At 46.1% G+C, this 10,237-nt stretch overlaps 1 pseudogene; it reads left to right on the top strand.

Annotated features, from left to right (window-relative positions):
- Positions 1 to 4,897: 4,897 nt before the first annotated feature.
- On the top strand, positions 4,898 to 7,937 carry LOC698929 (keratin, type II cytoskeletal 8 pseudogene; annotated as a pseudogene).
- Positions 7,938 to 10,237: the final 2,300 nt, after the last annotated feature.

Genomic DNA, 10,237 nt, shown 5'->3' with positions numbered 1-10,237 from the left:
GCCCGCCTCGGCCTCCCAAAGTGCTGGGTTTACAGGTGTGAGCCACCACACCCGGACCATTATATTCTTTCTACCTTTAAGTACGTTTAAAATTTTCCATAGCAAAAAGCTAAAAATAAAATCCAACTTACTGACTGGTTCTGATTTCTCACCGAGCAACATTCTGATTAAAATGTCTTCTGGGCACAGAAGACATATGTGTGTGTGTGTGTGTTATATATATAATTTTTTTTTTTTTTTTTTTTTGATTCAAGGTCTCACTCTGTTGTTCAGGCTGGAGTGCAGTGGTGTAATCTTGGCTTACTGCAACCTCTAACTCCTGGGCTCAAGCAATCCACCTAAGCCTCCCGAGTAGCTGGGACCACAGGTGCATGCCACCATGCCTAGCTAATTTTTTTGTATTTTTTTAGTGATGGGGTCTTACCATCTTGCCCAGGCTTGTCACCAGCTCCTGGGCTCAAGCAATCCTCCCGCTTCAGCCTCCCAAAGTGCTGTGATTACAGGCGTCAGCCACCACACCTGGCCACTTACGTATATATTGAGAGACTATCTTTGACGTTTCAGGGCATTATCTATGGTAAGACTTGACATCTAGAGATAACTCCAGGCAGTCCTCTTTACACAGCTCCAACTGATAGCAAAAGCACTCTAATTGCTTGAAACTTTAATAATTACAGGTTTGCACGGAAAAACCTAGAATTTATGTCATAAAATGAAGAGCCTTTGAAATTAGGTCAATTGGCTACACTGGGATGTAAAAATATTTTAATGGAATGGATGTATTTACTATGTAATAACTTCTAAATATGGATTAAAAATCGTCATGCCAGAATTGAGTTAAAGGGAACACCTTCTGGTTTAATTGTAAGAAACTTTTTTTGAGACAGGGTCTCACTCTGTCACCCAGGCTGGAGTACAGTGGCATGATCACGGCTCACTGCAGCCTCAGTCTCCTGGGGCTTAAGCGATCCTTCCTCAGCCTCCTGAGTAGCTGGTGCCTCAAGCATGCACCACAATGCCCAGCTAATTAAAAAAAAAAATTATTTGTAGAGACAGTGAGGGGGAGTCTCTCTACGTTGCCACACTGGTCTCAAACTCCTGGCCTCAAGAGATCCCCACAGCCTAATTCTAAGAAATTTGTCTTACCTTTTAAAAAATGTATATTACACTTTCTGGTAAACAAATTCTGTCCAGCTCGATTTTTATTTTATTTTTTTTTTTTTTTGAGAAGGAGTCTTGCTCTGTCGCCTAGGCTGGAGTACAGTGGTGTGATCTCAGCTCACTGCAAACTCCGCCTCCCAGGTTCATGCCGTTCTCCTGCCTCAGCCTCCCGAGTAGCTGGGAACTACAGGTGCCTGCCACCACGCCTGGCTAATTTTTTATATTTTTAGTAGAGACGGGGTTTACACTGTGTTAGCCAGGATGGTCTCGATCTCCTGACCTCGTGATTCGCCCGCCTCGGCTTTCCAAAGTGCTGGGATTACAGGCGTGAGCCACCGCACCTGGCCTGCAGTCCGATATTTATTGCTTAAAGTTTGGAGAACCCATACTTACTTGGTGATCTTAAGAGTTAAATCTGTTGACTTAGAATTTAAAGTTAAAAAAAAAATGAAGAGAAAATGAAATGAGAAGCAAATATTTTAAAATTCTCAATTTTTATTCTAAATTTGAATTTTGGAAATATATAAAGAAACTGTATTATAGTACTTGGAGCTGTCCAGAGCTCTCAAGTATTTGTTTTGCTTTCATTTGACTGTGTCATCTAGTTTATTTTAAATAACAGAGAGTCAAGTAAGTTGAAAAGATTGCTTTCTAGCCCTCTCAGAAACGGGAGACGAAATCAGTAAGTGGTTCTGAAGCTTTTCCCCTATCTTTATACATTTTCTTTTTTTTTCTTTCTTTTTTTTTTTTTTTTTGTAGAGATAGGGTCTTGCTATGTTGCCCAGGCTGGTCCTTTATACATTTTCATCTGTAACAGTGGCTCACCAAGGCACTACTTTACAGCCAAGGGGATACTGCTTCTCTAGTTGTGACTATTTATGTTTCCAATTTCCCATTACAGCCTTTTCTTTAAAGCATTCCTGATTTCATAGGAAGAAGGAAACACAAGGAGAAAGTAATTTTGTGATCACTGATATAACATGCCCTCCAACTCAAATGTAATTTAACTGCTTACTCTATTTGACCACTTCTTACATATACTGTAGGATAACTGAGTCAAATTTCTGGTTAATGGAAGGTCTTATGTGCTACATAAGAGAGTCACGAACACAAGATACAAGTACACATTTTTATTTTATTGTAAATCAGGAGGAATGGACATTTAAACAAGACGAAACATGGTAACATGGAGTTCACTGAAAACACTGGATTCCGAGTCCCCAAAATGTGGACAATCCAAACCTATATAGGCAAAATTTTAAATAAACGATTTCAAACTTTTATATCCATTTAAACCAACTTGTAGAATTTATATGTAATTTTAATCATCACAATTTATGCATGATGGACGAAATATAAAATATTAAGAGCAATTTATTACTAAAAAGCCTTGACTATTGGCTGGGCACGGTGGCTCACACCTGTAATCCCAGCACTTTGGGAGGCCAAGGTGGGCGGATCACGAGGTCAGGAGATCGAGACCATTGTGGCTAACACCGTGAAACCCCGTCTCTACTAAAAATACAAAAAAAGAAAAAAAAAAAAATTAGCCGGGCATGGTGGCAGACGCCTGTAGTCCCAGCTACTCTGGAGGCTGAGGCGGGAGAATGGTGTGAACCCTGGAGGCGGAGTTTGCAGTGAGCCGAGATGGCGCCACTGCATTCCAGCCTGGGTGACAGAGCGAGACTCCATCTCAAAACAAAAACAAAAACAAAAACAAAAACCTTGACTATTAAGTTATTAACCAGAAAGCAAAGAATAAATCTGCAAGATGATATACCTAGTAATTTTTAAAATTATGACTATATTTCTTCTAAAGTACTTGTATTTACCAAAGGATTATTATTAATAATATCGCTATTGCTTTAGGGACTATCTGCATCACAATTACAGGTGTGCATATTATAAATGCACATTCCAAGCCCAGGAATTGAAATTTCACAATAAGCGATCCCTACTCCATTTTGATGCACATTAGTTTAAGCAGCTGATACAGAGAATAACATTAATTTGGGAATGTTGCTGAATCAGAGTTTCCCAAACTTCTCAAGTAAGAATCACTTAGGTCATCTATAAAATATACAGACTACCACCTCTTCTCCACTAGATATTCTGACTCAAGAGGGCTGAACTGGGGCCTAGAATCAGTGCTTTTTTTTTTTTTTAACAAGTACACCAGTTGCTTCTTTTCTTTTTCTTTTTTTTTTTTTTTTTTGAGACGGAGTCTTGCTCTGTCACCCAGGCTGGAGTACAGTGGCCGGATCTCAGCTCACTGCAAGCTCTGTCTCCCAGGTTTATGCCATTCTCCTGCCTCAGCCTCCCGAGTAGCTGGGACTACAGGCGCCCGCCACCTCGCCCGGCTAGTTTTTTTGTATTTTTAGTAGAGACGGGGTTTCACCGTGTTAGCCAGGATGGTCTCGATCTCCTGACCTCGTGATCCGCCCGTCTCGGCCTCCCAAAGTGCTGGGATTACAGGCTTGAGCCACCGCGCCCGGCCACCAGTTGCTTATTTTCAAAGTTGGGGGAAGGGAAAAAGATTGTTTTATTTAGCAAATATTGTACTGTAATTCCCAAGATCCTAGATCTGCAAATGAAGCTTAAACTATCCATAGGAAAGAAAATTTTTGGATGACCAGGTGCGGTGGCTCATGCCTGTAATCCCAGCACTTTGGGAGGCCAAGGCGGGTGGATCACCAGAGGTCAGAAGTTTGAGACCAGCCTGGACAACATGGTGAAACCCCGTCTCTACTAAAAACACAAAAATTAGCTGGGCATCATGGAGCATGCCTATAATCCCAATTACTCGGGAGGTGGAGGCAGGAAAATCACTTGAACTGAGGAAGTGGAGGTTGCAGTGAGCCGAGATTGTACCACTGCACTCCAGCCTGGGCAACAAGGGCAAAACTTATCTCAAAAAAAAAGGCCAGGCATAGTGGCTCAAGCCTGTAATCCCAGCACTTTGGGAGGCTGAGGCGGGCGGATCACGAGGTCGAGATGGAGACTATCTTGGCCAACATGGTGAAACCCCATCTCTACTAAAAATACAAAAATTAGCCGGGCGTGATGGCACGCACCTGTAGTCCCAGCTACTTGGGAGGCTGAGGCAGGAGAATCGCTTGAACCTGGGAGGCGGAGGTTGCAGTGAGCCGAGATAGCGCCATTGCACTCCAGCCTGGTGACAGAATGAGACTTCATAGTATCCAAAAAAAAAAAAAAAAAAGCCCGGGCGCGGTGGCTCACTCCTGTAATCCCAACACTTTGGGAGGCCCAGGCAGCAGATCACCTGAGGTCAGGAGTTTGAAACCAGCATGGCCAACATAGTGAAACCCCGTCTCTACTAAAAATACAAAAGTTAGCAGGGCCTGGTGGCAGGTGCCTGTAAGCCCAGCTATTTGGGAGGTTGAGGCAGGAGAATCGTTTGAACCTGGGAGGCGGAGGTTGCAGTGAGGTGAGATGGTGCCACTGCACTCCAGCATAGGTGACAAGAGCGAGACTTCATCTCAAAAAAACTTTTTTTTTTTTTACTATTTTCACACTGGTTTGGAAGCACAAACCTGAGGTCATCTTCCCAGGTTCTACCCCATTCCCACTGAAAAGTTTCCCATTACTCTTAGGATAAAAACAAAACTTTATTTTTTTAGAGACAGGGTCTCCCTATGTTGCCCAGACTGGTCTCAAACTTCTGGGCTCATGTGATCCTCCCACCTCAGGCTCCCAAAATGCTGGGATTACCGGCATGAGCCACCGGGCCAGCCTGACAAAACTTCTCAACAGGGCCTACAATGCCCAGGGGCATGGTTTTGCCCCCTTCCTACTGCATATATATGCATCTTTCTGGCCTTAAAGAGAGTCCTTCTCCAGTCCAAGGCTAATCCCTCTATTTGTATGACCCTGAACAAGTTCCCTCATTTGTAAAATGGGAATAATACCTATCTTATAGATGGTTCAGGATTAAATGAGGTCAGGTACTCTCTGCGGAGAGGTTGGCACAATGAATGATAGCTATTATTTAATCAAATCAAGCTCCTAGAAACTGTTGCTACTTCTTCTCATTCAATTATTCAACCTACTTGCCATCTGATTTCAGCACTGTTTTCACCAGGCTCACCAAATGCCAAATCCAAATGACAAATTTCAGTCCTTACCTGACTGACCTTTCTGCAAGTACTGGACACTGCTGACCACTCCATCCTTTGAAACTCTCCTTCTTTGGCTTCCCTCCAATCAGTATATCCTGGTTTCTGCATATTTTTCTGGACAGTGTTTCAAAGCATCTTTTGAGGTTCTTTTATTGCTTGCCTTTTCACACTTAAAAAAATGTTTTAACTTTACAGAAATAATACATGTATATTTGTATGTCAATGACAGTTACTCAGCAAGGGCTTCCCTGACCATTAAATTAGCACCCTTGATTGGGTGCAGTGGCTCACGCCAGTAATCCCAGCACTTCGGGAGGTTAAGGCAGGAGGGACTGCTCGTGTCCAGGAGTTCAAGACCAGCCTAGGCAACATAGCGAGACTCTCTCTTCAAAAAATACAAAAAAAATTAGCCGAGTGTGGTGGCACGTGACTGTAGTCCCAGCTATTCAGGAGGCTGAGGTGGGAGGATCACGTGAGCCTAGGAGGTTGAGGCTGCAGCAAGCTGTGATAGCGCCACTGCACTCAGCCTGGGTGACAGAGTGAGACTGTCTCAAAAAACAAAAAAAAAACAAAACAAAAAACTAGCAACCTCACCCACACCCTCTCATATCAATTTTATTTTCTTAATAGTGCTTCTCACTCTTATTTGTTATTGTCTCCTTCCTTCACTAAATTCTAAGCACTTTGAGGGAAGGGGCTGTTTTATTCATTGCTGTATCTAAAACAAGCTTGTCCAACCTGTGGCCCACAGGCCACATGCGGCCCAGGATGGCTTTGAATGCGGCTCAACGCAAATTCATAAACTTTCTTAAAACATTATGAGGACCAAGAAGCAGGTTCTCTGCTCCTTCTGGGATCTCCACCTGGTTCAGCCTGCCTGCTTCCACTCCTGCCTCCACCATCTCCATCACAAGTCCTACAAGGTGTCCACCTCTGGCCCCCGAGGCTTCAGCAGCCACTCCTACATGAGCGGGCCCGGTGCCTGCATCAGCTCCTTGAGCTTCTCCAGAGTGGGCAGCCGCAGCTTCCAGGGTGGCCTGGCCAGAGGCTATGGTGGGGCCAGCGGCATGGAGGCATCACCGCCGTCATGGTCAACCAGAGCCTGCTGAGCCCCCTTAACCTGGTGGTGGACCTCAACATCCAGGCCGTGAGCACCCAGGAGGAGCAGATCAAGACCTTCAACAACAAGTTTGCCTCCTTCATAGACAAGGTACAGTACCTGAAGCAGCAGAAGATGCTGGAGACCAAGTGGAGCCTCCTGGTGCAGCATAAGATGGCTCGGAGCAACATGGACAACATGTTGGAGAACTACATCAACAACCTGAGGCGGCAGCTGGAGACTCTGGGCCAGGAGAAGCTGAAGCTGGAGGCAGAGCTTTGCAACATGCAGGGGCTGGTGGAGGACTTCAAGAACAACTATGAGGATGAGCTCAATACGGGTACTTACAGAGATGGAGAATGAATTTGTCCTCATCAAGAAGGATGTGGATGAAACTTATATGAACAAGGTAGAGCTAGAGTCTCGCCTGGAAGGGCTGACTGACGAGATCAACTTCCTCAGGCAGCTCTATGAAGAGGAGATCCAGGAGCTGCAGTCCCAGATCTCGGACACATCTGTGTTGCTGTCCATGTACAACAGCCACTCCCTGGACATGGACAGCATCATTGCTGAGGTCAAGGCGCACTATGAGGAGACTGCCAACCGCAGCCAGGCTGAGGCTGAGAGCATGTACCAGATCAAGTATGAGGAGCTGCAGACGCTGGCTGGGAAGCACAGGGATGACCTGCGGTGTCCAAAGACCGACAACTCTGAGACGAACTGGAACATCAGCCAGTTCCGGGCTGAGATTGAGGGTCTTTTTTTTTTTTTTTTTTTTTTTTTTTGAGACGGAGTCTCCCTCTGTCGCCCAGGGTGGAGTGCAGTGGCCGGATCTCAGCTCACTGCAAGCTCCGCCTCCCGGGTTCACGCCATTCTCCTGCCTCAGCCTCCCGAGTAGCTGGGACTACAGAAGCCCGCCACCACGCCCGGCTAGTTTTTTGTATTTTTTAGTAGAGACGGAGTTTCACCGTGTTAGCCAGGATGGTCTCGATCTCCTGACCTCATGATCCGCCCGTCTCGGCCTCCCAAAGTGCTGGGATTACAGGCTTGAGCCACCGCGCCCAGCCGAGATTGAGGGTCTTAAAGGCCAGAGGGCTTCCCTGGAGGCCGCCATCGCAGATGCTGAGCAGCCGGGGGAGCTGGCCGTTAAGGATGCCAACGCCAAGCTGTCCGAGCTGGAGGCAGCCCTGCAGCAGGCCAAACAGGACCTGGTGTGGCAGCTGTGTGAGTACCCAGAGCTGATGAATGTCAAGCTGGCCCTGGACATCGAGATCGCCACCTACAGGAAGCTGCTGGAGGGCGAGGAGAGCCGGCTAGAGTCTGGGATGCAGAACATGAGTATCCATATGAAGACCACCAGCAGCTATGCAGGTGGTCTGAGCTTGGCCTCTGGGGGCCTCACAAGACTCAGCCTCGGCTACGGCATGGGCTCCAGCTCCTTCAGCTGCACCAGCTCCATCAGGGCCATGGTTGTGAAGAAGATCGAGACCCGCGATGGGAAGCTCGTGTCTGAGTCCTCTGATGTCCTGCCCAAGTGAACAGCTGCAGCAGCCCCTCCCAGCCTGCCCCTCCTGTGGCTTCCCTAGAGCCCAGGAGGGAGGCCACTGTGCAGGGGAGCACAGGGAACAGGAGACCCATCTGAGGCTCAGCCCCAGCCCTCGGTCCACCTGCGGGGGAGTTTACTGCCTGGGGACCCCCCTTGTCCATGCCTCCAGCTACAAAACAATTCAACTGCCTTTTTTTTGGTCCAAAATAAAACCTCAGCTAGCTCTGCAAAAAAAAAAAAAAAAAAAAAGATTTATGCGGCCTTTTTATTAAAAAGCTCATCAGCTATCGTTAGTGTATTTTATGCGTGGCCCAAGACAATTCTTCTTCCAATGTGGCCCAGGGAAGCCAAAAGATTGGACACTTCTGATCTAGAATAATGCCTGGTATCCATTAGACTCAATGAATATTGACTGACTGAAATAATCCACATCTAATCAGTCATCAAATTTTATCTAGATTCTACCTCCTAAATTCTCTCAAATCTCTGACCACTGTTCCTGCCTTACAGCTGATTTGTCTCACCTAATGACTGCCATAACAATTTCCAGTCCTGCTCTTTACCATCCACATTCTGAATTGCTGCTGAAATGATTCCAGTCCTTCAACAGATCCCCACTGCCTTTAGGATAAAGTCCAAATTCTTTAGCAAAGCATACAGAGCTCTCCAGATCTGGACACTGGCTAATTCCTTAGTTTCAGTTCTTGCCAGCCCTTCCATGTGCACCATGCTGTAACCATTCCTAATTCTTTAGTCACATGTTCCTTGCACATGCTATTTTTTCTGCCTGGAATGATAACCATTCCCTACCCCCATTGCTTGCTTTGCCTAATTCAAGCTAGTAATCTCTGGAAAGGTTTCCCTTAGATCCAGAGTTGAGGTTACTCTGTACCTTCAAAGTACACCATATGTATTTTATCATTTCACTTATCACACTCTTGCATGGACTTGTCTAACACTAGACCATGAGCGGTATTCACAGCACCTAGCACAGTGCTTGGTATAGAGTAGTCAAGAGAGCGTTACTGAAATGAAATGAAATTCACCATCTATTCCTTATAACCAGGTCTTCACCCCAGACTGCTTTACTATCTGTGCTTCTACACACTGACCAGTTGTGTTGCTAAGTACCTTTAAAGGAAAAACAGGCCGGGCACGGTGGCTCATGCCTGTAATCCCAGAACTTTGGAAGGCCGAGACAGGTGGATCATGAGGTCAGAAGATCAGGACCATCCTGGCTAACACGGTGAAACCCCGTCTCTACCAAAAATACAAAATATTAGCCAGGCATGGTGGCACACGTCTGTAATCCTAGCTACTCGGGAGGCTGAGGCAGAAGAATCACTTGAACCTGGGAGGCAGAGGCTGCAGTGAGCCGAGATCGCATCACTACACTCCAGCTTGGGCAACAGAGTGAGACTCCGTCTCAAAAAAATAGAAATAAAAATAAAGGAAAAAAAATCACACCACAATAAGTGGGTACCATTTTAAATTAAGTCTTCAACCTTGCTTGTACATTAAGCATCCAGTAATCCTTTCATGGATCCCTAGTCAGCTCCAGCTCCCATTTTCATCGGTGACTATTACAAGATTAAAAACAGGCCGGGCGTGGGGGCTCAAGCCTGTAATCCCAGCACTTTGGGAGGCCGAGATGGGCGGATCATGAGGTCAGGAGATCGAGACCATCCTGGCTAACACGGTGAAACCCCATCTCTACTAAAAAATACAAAAAAAAAACTAGCCGAGCGAGGTGGCGGGCACCTGTAGTCCCAGCTACTCGGGAGGCTGAGGCAGGAGAATGGCATAAACCCGGGAGGTGGAGCTTGCAGTGAGCTGAGATCCGGCCACTGCACCCCAGCCTGGGCAACAGAGCGAGACTGCGTCTCAAAAAATAAAATAAAATAAAATAAGATTAAAAACAAAAATGCTTAGACTTATTTTTTTTGAGATGGAGTCTTGCTCTGTCACCCAGGCTGGAGAGCAGTGGCACGATCCTGGCTCACTGCAACCTCCGCCTTCCAGGTTCAAGCAGTTCTCCTGCCTCAGCCTCTGGAGTAGTTGGGATTACAGGCACGCGCCACCATGCCTAATTTTTTTTTGTAGTAGAGATGGGGTTTCACCACGTTGGTCAGGCTGGTCTCAAACTCCTGACCTCAAGTGACCCACTCGCGTTGGCCTTCCAAAGTGCTGGGATTACAGATGTGAGCCACCGCACCCAGCCAATTTTCCTTTAACAGCTGCATACTTTTTCACTGAATGGATATACCATAACTCAACCTCTCTGCTACCGGA

The sequence above is a fragment of the Macaca mulatta genome, chromosome X (genome assembly GCF_049350105.2).
Source record: "Macaca mulatta isolate MMU2019108-1 chromosome X, T2T-MMU8v2.0, whole genome shotgun sequence".
In the NCBI taxonomy this organism is placed as follows: Eukaryota; Metazoa; Chordata; class Mammalia; order Primates; family Cercopithecidae; genus Macaca; species Macaca mulatta.
This window is presented reverse-complemented; position numbering and strand designations above follow the sequence as displayed.